The sequence below is a fragment of the Pteropus alecto genome, unplaced genomic scaffold (genome assembly GCF_000325575.1).
Source record: "Pteropus alecto unplaced genomic scaffold, ASM32557v1 scaffold33, whole genome shotgun sequence".
NCBI lineage: Eukaryota > Metazoa > Chordata > Mammalia > Chiroptera > Pteropodidae > Pteropus > Pteropus alecto.
This window is the reverse complement of record NW_006435762.1, coordinates 9,253,999-9,265,750: the sequence shown is the minus strand read 5'-3', so window position 1 is coordinate 9,265,750 and position 11,752 is coordinate 9,253,999. Positions and strand designations below refer to the sequence as shown.

General features: G+C 32.2%; 1 pseudogene; it reads left to right on the top strand.

Moving 5' to 3' along the window:
• Positions 1-9,997: 9,997 nt before the first annotated feature.
• LOC112479109 lies at positions 9,998-10,116 on the top strand (annotated as a pseudogene).
• Positions 10,117-11,752: the final 1,636 nt, after the last annotated feature.

The following is an 11,752-nucleotide window of genomic DNA, read 5'->3' as shown; positions in this document are numbered from 1 at the left end:
AATAAGCTTACAGACATCGAAATATGTGACGTAAATGACAGAGAATTCAGGATGGTACTTCTGAAAAACCTCAGGGATATCCGAAACAAATCATATCAACAATTTCAAAAACTGAAAACACAACTAGAATAGCAGAATGAGTTCTTTACCAGGGAGACTGAAACCCTCAAAAAGAACCGACTAGAACTTCGGAAGATAAAGAACACACTGCAAGAGTTGAAAAATGAAATGCCAAGCTTGGAAAATAGAGTCGACCAAATGGAGAAAAGGATCAGTTATACTAAAGACACAAATCTAGAGATAAATCAGAAGGAAGAAGAGAGAAATTGAAGAATGAAAAATAATGAACAAGAAATATAAGAAGTAGCTGATACCATTGGGAGAGGAAACATAAGAATAATGAGCATTCTCAAAAGGGAGGGAAAAGGAGCAGGGACTACAAAGCATTTTCAGACAAATAGTGGACAAGAATTTCCCAAATCTAAGGAATGAGCTGGAGCTTGGAATTCAAGAAGTCAACAGAACGCCCAATTATCTCAACCCAAAAAAGCCTTTGCCAAAACACATTGTATTAAAATTATCAAAAATCAAGGATAAAGATAGAATTCACAGGGCAGCCAGGGAGAAGAAAACAGTAACTTATAAAGGAAAACCCAATAGATTATCATCGGATTTCTCAGTGTAGACCTTACAAGCCAGAAAGGAATGGAATCAAATATTTATAAATGAAAGGAACTATCAGCCTAGAATAATGTATCCAGTTAAGCTCTCCTATTGATATGAAGGAGAAATAAAGATCTTTCCAGACATACAAAATTGAGGGAATTCTCCACTGTGAGGCGTGCACTACAGAAAATACTGAAAGGGGTCAGCTCACCTAAAACAAAATAACAACAACGAAAAAAATACATACTTAAGAGTAAAGTGACTATCAGGCAAATAGAAGCAGAGGAGTGCAACCCTTACTAAGAATAGGGCATTATAAACTTAAATAATAAAAAGAGAATTGTTATAACAAGATAGTAATGAATGTTCAGCACACATAGAGACAAATTGAGATAACAATGACTGAAAAAGGGAGGATTCAAAGATCCAAATCTGCAAAGGGAAATGGAGATAAGGCACGAGCAGAAGAAAATGGACAACTGTATATATATAATTATCCTTTACATATTCATAATGGTAACCACACACAGAAGATTCAGAACTGAAGTATATAACATAAAACAAGAACGAGAGAGAAACCCCACAAAAGCGAACCAAAATAAAGAAAACGGAAACACAAGGACAAGGAAACAATAGAAACACCGAGCTACCAGAAAGCAAAAGATAAAATGGCTATAAGAAGACCTCATATTTCAATAATCACCCTAAATATACATGGACTGAACTCACCAATAGAAAGGTACAGAGTTGATATTCAGTACATTTTAGTTGAATCTGGAATCAACTAAATTTTCCTTAAAATGCTAATAAACTTTGCCAAAAGGCTTAACATACTTGACTACAGAAGATTATACGCTTTCGGAATTTTATTCGATAAGTGTACTTACTGCTTTCAACACATTTTGATTGTGTGCTCTTGAATAATTTTAAGTAGGAAATTAATTTTTCTCTCCAAAGGCCATTTATTGTCCTACCCACAATGATAAAAAGGGAGTCAAATGCAGGTTCAGGCAAAACGCTTTGCTATATCATAAAAGGAACTAACTTGCAATGGTCTTCTGTAAGAAGACGTTCTAATTCAAATTATTAAGTGTTTTGTGTTGCCCAAATAGTTGCAAAGGACTGTAAATTCGTTAGTGTTATTTATTTGCAGGATTCTATGGAAACATCTGCAGACCACCTACTGGTGTAGTGGAAATAACACAAGAGAATCTGGAAGAACTATGTTCTTGTAAATTCAACTTTATCCTTCTCCTCTTCATCCATAAATATAGAGGTTGGATTACAAATTATTTGAGCTCTTTTTTTCACTTTTCAAATTCTGTCATCTTATAATTCTTTCTATCTACTATCTACTATCTATCTATCTATCTATCTATCTATCTATCTATCTATCTATCTATCATCTATCATCTATCATGTATCTAATGGTCATCTATTTCTTGACAATAGAGCACACATTTAGTGAGCGGTGGTTATTACATTATTCATCAATCAACTATGTCCACAAATACCTGAAGGAAACTCTGTTAAAATGGCTACATAATTCCTTAAATATTATTATCTTACAGGCTAAGTTCCCTCCTTGTATATTTAATTATGGAGGAAATATTTACCTCATTATTGTAAGAAAGCCTGTAATATTACAGCATAGTCAACAAGCCAACTTTTGGGAAAGAAGTGGGGCTGATGCTTAATGAGCATTTATTATATCCCAAGCTCTTTTTAAAGAGCTCAATAGGCACTATTGTATTTAAAACTCAAGGCAACATCCTGGGCAAATACTGTTTAACATGTAAGGAAATGATACCCAGAAAACACATAAAACTTTCCCGAAGGCCACACAGTTGAATAGCAAAACTGGGGTGAAAACCCAGGTCTACCTATGTCAATACTTATGTGCTTCTGTAGTATTCCGCACTGCCTGTGAGAGCAGCTTGGCTAATGAGAGTTTCCTCAAATGCCTCTCTTGTTTATAATCACAACATCTATAGATATTCATAGGTGGCTTTTTTACAAATGGAAATAAAATTGTCTGTTTTAGGTTTCAAGATCTCTGGTTTGCCAAGTAAAGAGAATCAAAGCAGAAGTTTTATATTAATTTTCCAAAAGGCACCAGAATTGGAAACAGCTATACTAAAATGAAAAATTGGAGCAAAGCAGAATAAGCTGAGAAAAGACAACAAAGATGTGATTGAGAATGTATGCTTATTGAATTATTAGACAGGATGAGGCAGGAAGAAAAAGAGATGTTTCCACTAATGATGACTGATAGTAGGCAAGGATATTTTTGAAACAAGATAACCCATTCTCCACAAGTCAAGTGACAGGACCAAATCCAAACTTTAACAGAAAAATGTGGCTGTGATAGAGTGCACTAGTATGAACATCACAGGCACAGCTCCATCAACTGATGTTTCCTGTGACTAAAGCAAGATATTACTGAAGGTGCACGTTCATCACTTTCCAAACTAGATGTCAGAGATCTTAAAACACTCCAGAAGGAAAAGTCTCATTTTTTGATATTGTGAAAGAGATAAAGCACACAGTAGGAAATGTAATTCTCATGAGAATTCTTCTCAAAAGATTTGACAGAGCATTTCTTATGTTGTTTCAAATAAATACCTTTTACAGACATTTTAACTTTTGGGTTCAATTAAAACCATAATTCCTTGTGCTAAATACATGTAGGGACAAAACAGATTGGAATTCAGAGCATTGCCATGAACCTGAAGCTCAATTGCAGAGCAAATGTCAATTAGCAGTCTGTAAGTAAGCTTCTCTGATATTGCTTTTGGAGGAGTAGAACTGTGAAGATGAGGCCATGGCCATGGATTTGGAACAGTGTTTTGTGTATCATAGACTATCTACACTTAACTCCTTTCATCTTCTCTAGTTTCTAGCATCAGATCTTTTCTTCCTGATCACAGGTACAGGTCGCCAGGTTTCTTATCACCTCCTATTGAGAGAGAAGTACTTCTAATTTCTCTACTTATAGCTTGACTGTAATTTTGTTTTTAACCGTACTCAGTTTAGTCATACTCTTTTTTTTTCCTCATACATTACTTTATTAGTTGGGATTTTATTTTATTATTTGATATTAGTAATAAAGAAATGGGAGATGTACCAGTTATTCATTTCTTTGTAACAAATTACTCTAAAACCTAGTGGCTTGAAGCAACAAATATTTATTATCTCATAGATTGTGCGTGTCAGTGATCTGAAGTGAATTAGCTGGGTGGTTCTGGCTCAGGGTCTTGGATCCTAATGTAGTAATCAAGGTGTTGGCTAGGTCTGCAGTCATCTCAAGGCTCAACTACACTAGGATCCACTACTGGGCTCACTCGTGTGGCTATTGGCAGGCCTCAGATTGTCTCCTTAGCTCACTCACAGCATAGCAACTGGCTTCCCCAAGAGCAAGCAATATCAAAGAACAAAATAGAAATAGTCCTTGAGGGTGACAAATTGAACTAAACATTTTGCCCTCTAACCAAAATGATACATTTACTTCTAGATGGTAATCCCAAATCTCATACCTCTTAAGTATAGTCACAGGTCAGGAGTATCAGAATATTAAGAACATTATTTTTAATAGCTCATCAAAAATTGTAATTGACTTACATATTTTAGTTGAGTCTGAAAAATGGGTAAACAATATCCACTCTAAATTTAACCTAACCTCAGGCTAAAGAAAATCAAAAAAATTACAATTGTAGAATATTTAGAAATGAACATACAAAAAATAAGATATTACATATAACATAATAAATTATATTAGGAATTAACAACATAGATGTGATGTGACCACAACAAATCTGTGACCTTAAAAACTTTTTTTTAATATAAAATTAAAAAGTAAAAGTATGTGAATCAAGCAGTTAATACAGAAAGTTAGAAAAAAATAATGTTAAACTTCTGAAAAAGCAAAAAGATGATAATAATGATAAAAATACAAATCATCAAGTAAGAACAAAGCAATGGAAATTTGTTGGTTGTATTAAGTAATTATGAGCCATTTTTCTACAAGAAAGAAAAATCAAAGAAAACTATTAGCAAATTTAATAATAATCTATGTATGAGAATATGCATTGTAAACATGGGATACAGGGGCTAAGTTATGATACAGCTATATCAAAAAATACTCTTTAGTATTTAGGAATAATGCTTTGGAAAATATCATTTTCCAGAAAAATAAATAGTATGTGTCAAACTAATAAAAATTATGCCAAAGTGCATAGATTTGTTTAATTTGACTATCAGATAACATTTGATTATTTCTCTGCCTTGCTAGAATTAACCATTGAGTGATAATTTTATAGTCAAATATTAAATTGTCTTTTTATAGTATAAATTTAAAAAATTACGTAACTTTAGACTTCTTCTAGTATGGCAGAATAGGCAAATCTTCTAAACCTCCTTTGAGGCCACATGAAAAGCTGGGCAAAATATACCATTTGTTTGAATGCAATGGAAAGACAGCATGACAGTGAAAAATTATCAGGCTAGGAGACATGGGAAGACTGAAATAAGGGAAATAAGACTGGCATTTGAGCTATAGTTTACCTGAGAGCAAGCACAGAATCTTCAGGGGCAGCCAAAAGAATAAGAGGATGGATGGCCCATTCGACAGCCTCACAGAGCTAATGTTCCCTTACACTGAGTTGCGCTGAAGAGTAAGAGTGCACCAGAAGAAGATACGCTCTTGCAGGCACTGCAGTTTAGCTTTGTGTGCATCTCACTTTTGAGTAATCTCAGTTTGGTAGTATGAGCTCAGCCACCTTGAAGACAAAAAAAAAAAAAAAAAAAAGTTTCTAGGAGAGATAAATTGATCCTAGTACCCAAACTATTTCTACAAACAGTTTTGAAAATACAAAAAATCTGTAAAAATAACATGGATGACAATCAGTATCAATGATGGTAATAGAAATAAATCTGTTGGAGCACAAGGTAGTGAAATTATCCAATGCAGATTTTAAAATAAGCATCCTTATTATGTCCAAGGAGTTAAAATAAGAATACAAATTTGAATTTGGGATTAGGGGAAAATCACATAGAAATTCTATAATGAAAAACATAAATATCAAAACTAGGAACTCGGTAGATGGAATTAACAGCAGACTTGCTAAAGAAAGATTTGGTGAACTAGATCAGGGGTCCCCAACAACCAGGCCATGGACAAATACCAGTCTGTGGCCTGTTAGTAACAGGGCTGCACAGAAGAAGGTGAACGGCAGACAAGCAAGCGAAGCTTCATCTGTATTTGCAGTCTCTCCCCAGTGCTAGCATCACCGCCTCAGTTCTACCTCAGAACATCAGGCATTAGATTCTTATATGAGTGCCGGTCCCTGGTGGCAAAAACGTTGGGGACTGCTAAATTAGGTTTCAGCTCAAAAATATATCTCTCAGAATAAAACATGACTAGATTAAAGGGATAGGAAATACATAAAAGAGAAAAGGAAGAGATAGTACAGAGTCTACTTTCATATAATTTAGTCCCATAATAAAAAGAGAGAGAGAATAGAGCAGAAACAATATTTGAAAGGACAACAATTGAGGATTTTCTAAAATGAAGACTATCAAGACATAGATTCTAGAAATCCTACAAATTCCAACTAGGAAAATTTAAAAGAAAACCACATGTAGGCTCATGACAGTACCGTTGAAAATCAAATTCAAAGAGAAATCTTAGTATGAGACAGAAGAAAAATTTATATTATTTTCAAGGAGCAACAATTAAAATGACAGTTGAATTTTCACCAGAAATGATGAAGACGGAAATATAAGGAAATAGTGTATCACCAGAGCGCTGAAAGGAAAAATAATTGCTAACTTAAAATTATAATTTATTGAATATATTCTTCAAGAGTGAAAGTAAAATGAAGACACCTCTGTAAAACAAAATGTGAGAAAATTTGTTAGTATATCAAAGAAAATTCAAGCAGAAGGAAAATAATGCCAGGTAAAAGTTCAGAAATGTAAGAAAGAATGTAGTACATCAAGAAGAGTAAATAAGTAAATTAATATTAAACACATAAAACAATAAGAACAATGTATTGTATTGTTTAACATATTTAGATAATTAAAATGCATGATTTAGTGGCATATAGTACTGGAAGTAGATAATGGAGTTAAATGGTTCTAATGCTTTTCTTCCAATAAGAAGGAAAACAGCAATTATTGAGACTTCGGGTTTCTGGTTTAAAGGAGTGAGTGCATAAAGCTGATTCTCCCACAAACAACAGTTATAAAATTTGAACAAAATAACATTTGAAAAAACAACTAACCTAGGGCTCTGGAGAATGAACAATGAATGGTGTTTATGTTTTAGATTGGAGTAGAAACTTATAGCAAGTGATTGGCATGGAGTGAGTTCCCTGTATTTTGTTGCTTTGCCCTGAAGGTGACCATAGTTGGTGCCTGTGATACAGAACCAATTGTTCTGGCCAGCAGTGCTTGCAAAAGAAGACCAAGGCAACCAGAGAGACCAGAGAATAAGAGGAGGTGCCAGAAAAGAGAGATCTAGAGAAAGGGAACTCAAATCTTGTTTTGAAACTCAGCCTCTCTCTGACTAACTCCTGAACCACTTATGCACAGGGCAAACTGAAAGCAGCTTGCATCTAAAGATAAAAAACTGATCTTAAATCTGAGCCACCACCTACCACAGGCATCAGAGCTGACAATATAATTCCAACCAAGTTAATTGCTTGCTAAAACAAAACCAACCCTCTTTAAAACAATATAATAGAATCCAGAGTGTAAAACATAACATTCACAATTTCCAAGATACCTCTAAAATTATTTCACACATACATACCCATGATCAGTCTCAAAAAAAAAAAAAAAAAGACAACATAAATTAGAGATGACCTCAATATTGAAATCACACAAAGGATGATAGAGGGTGGGTGGATAAATAGACCTATATTTTTGCAAAGTTTCTACAATATTAACTTTAAGTAAACTGAGAAAAATTAACTATACATTATAATCTCTAGAGCAACTACTAAAAAAACATGCAGAGGTATAGATAAAAAGCTGAATTCTAAAACACATATAAAGAAACCAAAAGAAGACAATAAACAGGAAGAAAGGAGGATACAGCAAAAAAATAATAACATGGTAGATCTAACCATTCAATATAACCAATAATTCTATTAAATATTGATACAATAAACAATCTAATTAAAAGGCAGATGTTACCAAAAGGAAAAACAAGCTCCAACTACAAGAGAAGAACTGTAATATAAAGAAACAGGTTAAAAGAAAATTAATAGAAAAAGATAGATCATGTAAAAAGAAAACCTAAGCATAGAAGACTGGTGTAGCTATGTGAATATCAAATAAAATAGATTTAAATACAGAGTACTACTAAACATATAAATATTACTAATATAGAGAGTATTATTTCATAGTGGGAATTGGCCAATATAAATGTTTATAAACCTGACAACAAAGACTTAAAACCTATAAAGCAAAAAACAACAGAATTAAGAGAATAAATAGTTTGACAATCATTTTAATACCTCTCTTTCAGAAACCAGTGGAAAAGCTAGCCAAAAATATTAGTGAGACTTTTGAGGATTTGAATAACACTATCAATCATCTTGACTGAATTGGTATTTGTAGAACACAGCACCCCAAAACTCTAGAATATATTTTTTTCAAATACACATGATACAATCACCAAGATAGACCATATGCTGGTCCATGAAACAAGCCTCAATAAATTGAAATTATATCGCATATCTTCTCTGACTACAACACAAGTAAATTAGACATCAAAAACAAAAATATAGGAAAACCCCAGATATTTGGAAAGAAAACAGCATAATAAGCTATGGTTCAAGAAAGAAGTCACAAAGACATATAGAAAATATTTTAAATTAAAATAATAATAGATCTTACAGCTATTGCAAGTCTAATGTGTGAATATTTTGAGCAGCTCTATGCCATTCAATTTGAGAACTTGGAAAGACACAAACTACCTAAGGTCACTCAGGTAGAAATAGATAACCTTAACAGCTGTATATTTATTAAACAAATTGGATGAATAGTTATAAACTTCCAGCAAAGAAAATTGAAGACCAATTGACTGCACTAGTGATTTGAAACAAACATTTAATGAAAAAATAATTCCAATTCTACACAAACTCTTTCAGAATATAAAAGAGGAAGAATATTTTCACACTCATTATATGAGGCCAGCATGATGCTAATATAAGATATCACATGAAATAAACTCTAAAGAACGTCTCTTTAGTTTATATATAGATATAAAAATTCTTAACAAATTATTAGCAAGTAGAAGCAACAGTAGATAATAATTTTAATATATCACGTGGCATTTATTGCATGACTGTAAAAATGGTTTGTCATGTGAAAAACAATCGAGGTAATTCACCATAATAACAAAATAAAAGAAAATCTATCTGATTATTTCAATTGATGCCAAAGAAAGTATTTGCCAAGATTCAAAATTTGTGTATGGTAAAAACTTTCAGAAAATTAAGTGAAATTAATTATTTTTAAGTGAAATTCCTCAATCTGATAAAGGGTATCTACAAAAACCTAGAGCTAATATTATACTTACTGAAGAAATATTAAATGTTTTCTTTCTAGTATTGAAAAAAAGGCAAGGTTGTCTGTTCTCACTGCTCTCATTTAGATTGAGCTAGTGATGCAAGTCATTTAAATAGGGCAACCGAAACAGTTAAGGTCATAAAGATTAGGAAAGAATGAGTAAAACTGTTTCTTTGAACATGACAAGACCTTTAGGTAGAAAGTCCTCAAGAATTTACAAAGCAGCTACTAGACTAATTAGTAAATTTAGATGTCACAGGATACAAGGGAACTGTGCAAGAATCCAATTATTTTAATATATCGACAGTAAACAATTAGAAAATAAAAAACATATTTAAAAATCAATTTAAAATATTGTCAAAAATTCTTAGGAATAATTTTAACAAAAAACATGTAAGATCATTTTACTGATAACAGGATATTCCTGAGAGAATTTGTAGAAGACCTAAAACCATAGCACTTAAAAGAGATTAAAAAGACATTGCAACTAAATGCATTGGTTGCAGGATTTTTTTTTTTTAAGTGGACTATATTCTAGAACAGAAAGAAAAGTTTTTGTTTTTTTTTTTGGCTTGTTTTGTTTTGTTTTTACTTCTGGTATAAAATACATTAATGGTCAACTGGCAAATTTTGAACAAAATCTAAAAATTAAATAATTATACTATACTAATGTTAATTTCTAATTTTGATAAATGTCCTATGGTTAGGTTTCGTTCTTCTGAAGGAAACACTGAAATATTTAGGTGTACAAGTCTATGACCATGCCACCCTGAACAAGCCATATCCCATCTGATCTTGGAAGCTAAGCAGGGTTGAGCCTGGTTAGTACTTAGATGGGAGACTACCTAGGAAGAACAGGTGCTGTAGGTGTAAAAAATAAAAAAAATAAGGGATTATAAACTGACAAAGTCCTTGCAATCTGTGAGGTCAACCAAGGATTGCCTCGCCTAAAAATTAAAAAAAATATTTAGGTGTACATATGCATCATGTCTCAAACAGTTCAGAAAATAAATGTGTGTATGTATGGAGATCATATTTATATATATGTGGAGAGAGGGAGAGAGTGAGAGAAAACACCGTAAATGTTAACATTTGGAAAATCTGGGTGAAGTTATCGGAATTCTTTGTACTAATCTTGCAAGTTTTCTGTAAATGTAAAAGTACTTCAAAATAAAAAGTTAAAAAACTAATATCAAAGATAAACAATATAATTTTAGTTAATTTAATCTTCAAAAGAAATGTCAACATATCTTTCTATTCTAAAGACCACTGAAGCCGGTACAATTTTCAAGAATTAGGTAGGGATGTAATAAAGCCATGGCAATTAAGAGATGTAATTTTGAAATAGTCATAGAGAATTTTAAAAACAAAACAGAAGAGATAATTGAGAAATGATATATGATAGAGATAGAATAGTAGTTCAGGTGTGAAAAGATGGGCTACTCAATGAATGAAGCTTGAGACAGTGGTTATTCATATAGAAAAAAATACAATTAGTTTTATACCTTCCAACGTTAAAAACATCTAGCTCATTTAAAAAAGAAAATGTGAGAAGCACAGCTCAAAGTTTTAGAAGAAAATATCTTTTTCACTTGGGACAGAAACATAGTTCTTAAATATTATATTAAAAAAACTACAAACCATAAGGGAAAAGGCTAAGTTCAACTACACTTTCACCTGCATCAAAATACACCTTTCAAACATTAAAAGAAAAACCACAGCTTGGAAAAAGATATTTAAAGATTTTAATGCTTAGAATGAATTCCAATGAATTTTTACTCTCAATAAGGGGGAAAAAATTACAGAAAACTGACCAGAATATATGAGGAGGCAGATCAAAGAATAAAATTTAGTAGACAAAAAATATAGGAAAAGTTGCTCAACATCATTACTAATTAGAAAAATGTAATTAAACCCCAAAGATATGATGCCAAAAGCATAATACACGAAAAGAAAAAAATAGTAAGTTAGAATTCATCCAAATTATGAACTTCTGATCTTCAAAAGACATTGTTAAGAGAATGAAAAGACAAACCAAAGATTGGGAGAAAATATTTGTACATCACATACATGATAAGGGACAAAACACAAACCGATCAAACCACACCAAAACAAAGCAAAGCAAAACAAAACTCTTAAAATTCAAAAATAGTAAAATAACCCAATTTAAAAATGGACAAAAGATTTAAAACATTTCAATGAAAAATATACTTTTATGACAAATAACCATGTAAAAAGATCCTCAACATTGTTATTCATTATGGAAATACCAATTAAAACCACAATGAGAAACCACTACACACCTACGAGAACTTGACAATAATAAGTGTTCATGAGAACTCAAAGCAGCTTGGCTGGTTGTAGTGTGAAATGGTACACAGACTCTAATACTTAGAACAACCTCGTTAGAGATATATTATTTAAAGACAGAGAAACCAAGGATTTGAGAAGTTGTATTATTTGCTGAAGGGTATCCTGTTTATCATTCTGGTTAATTTAAACATTT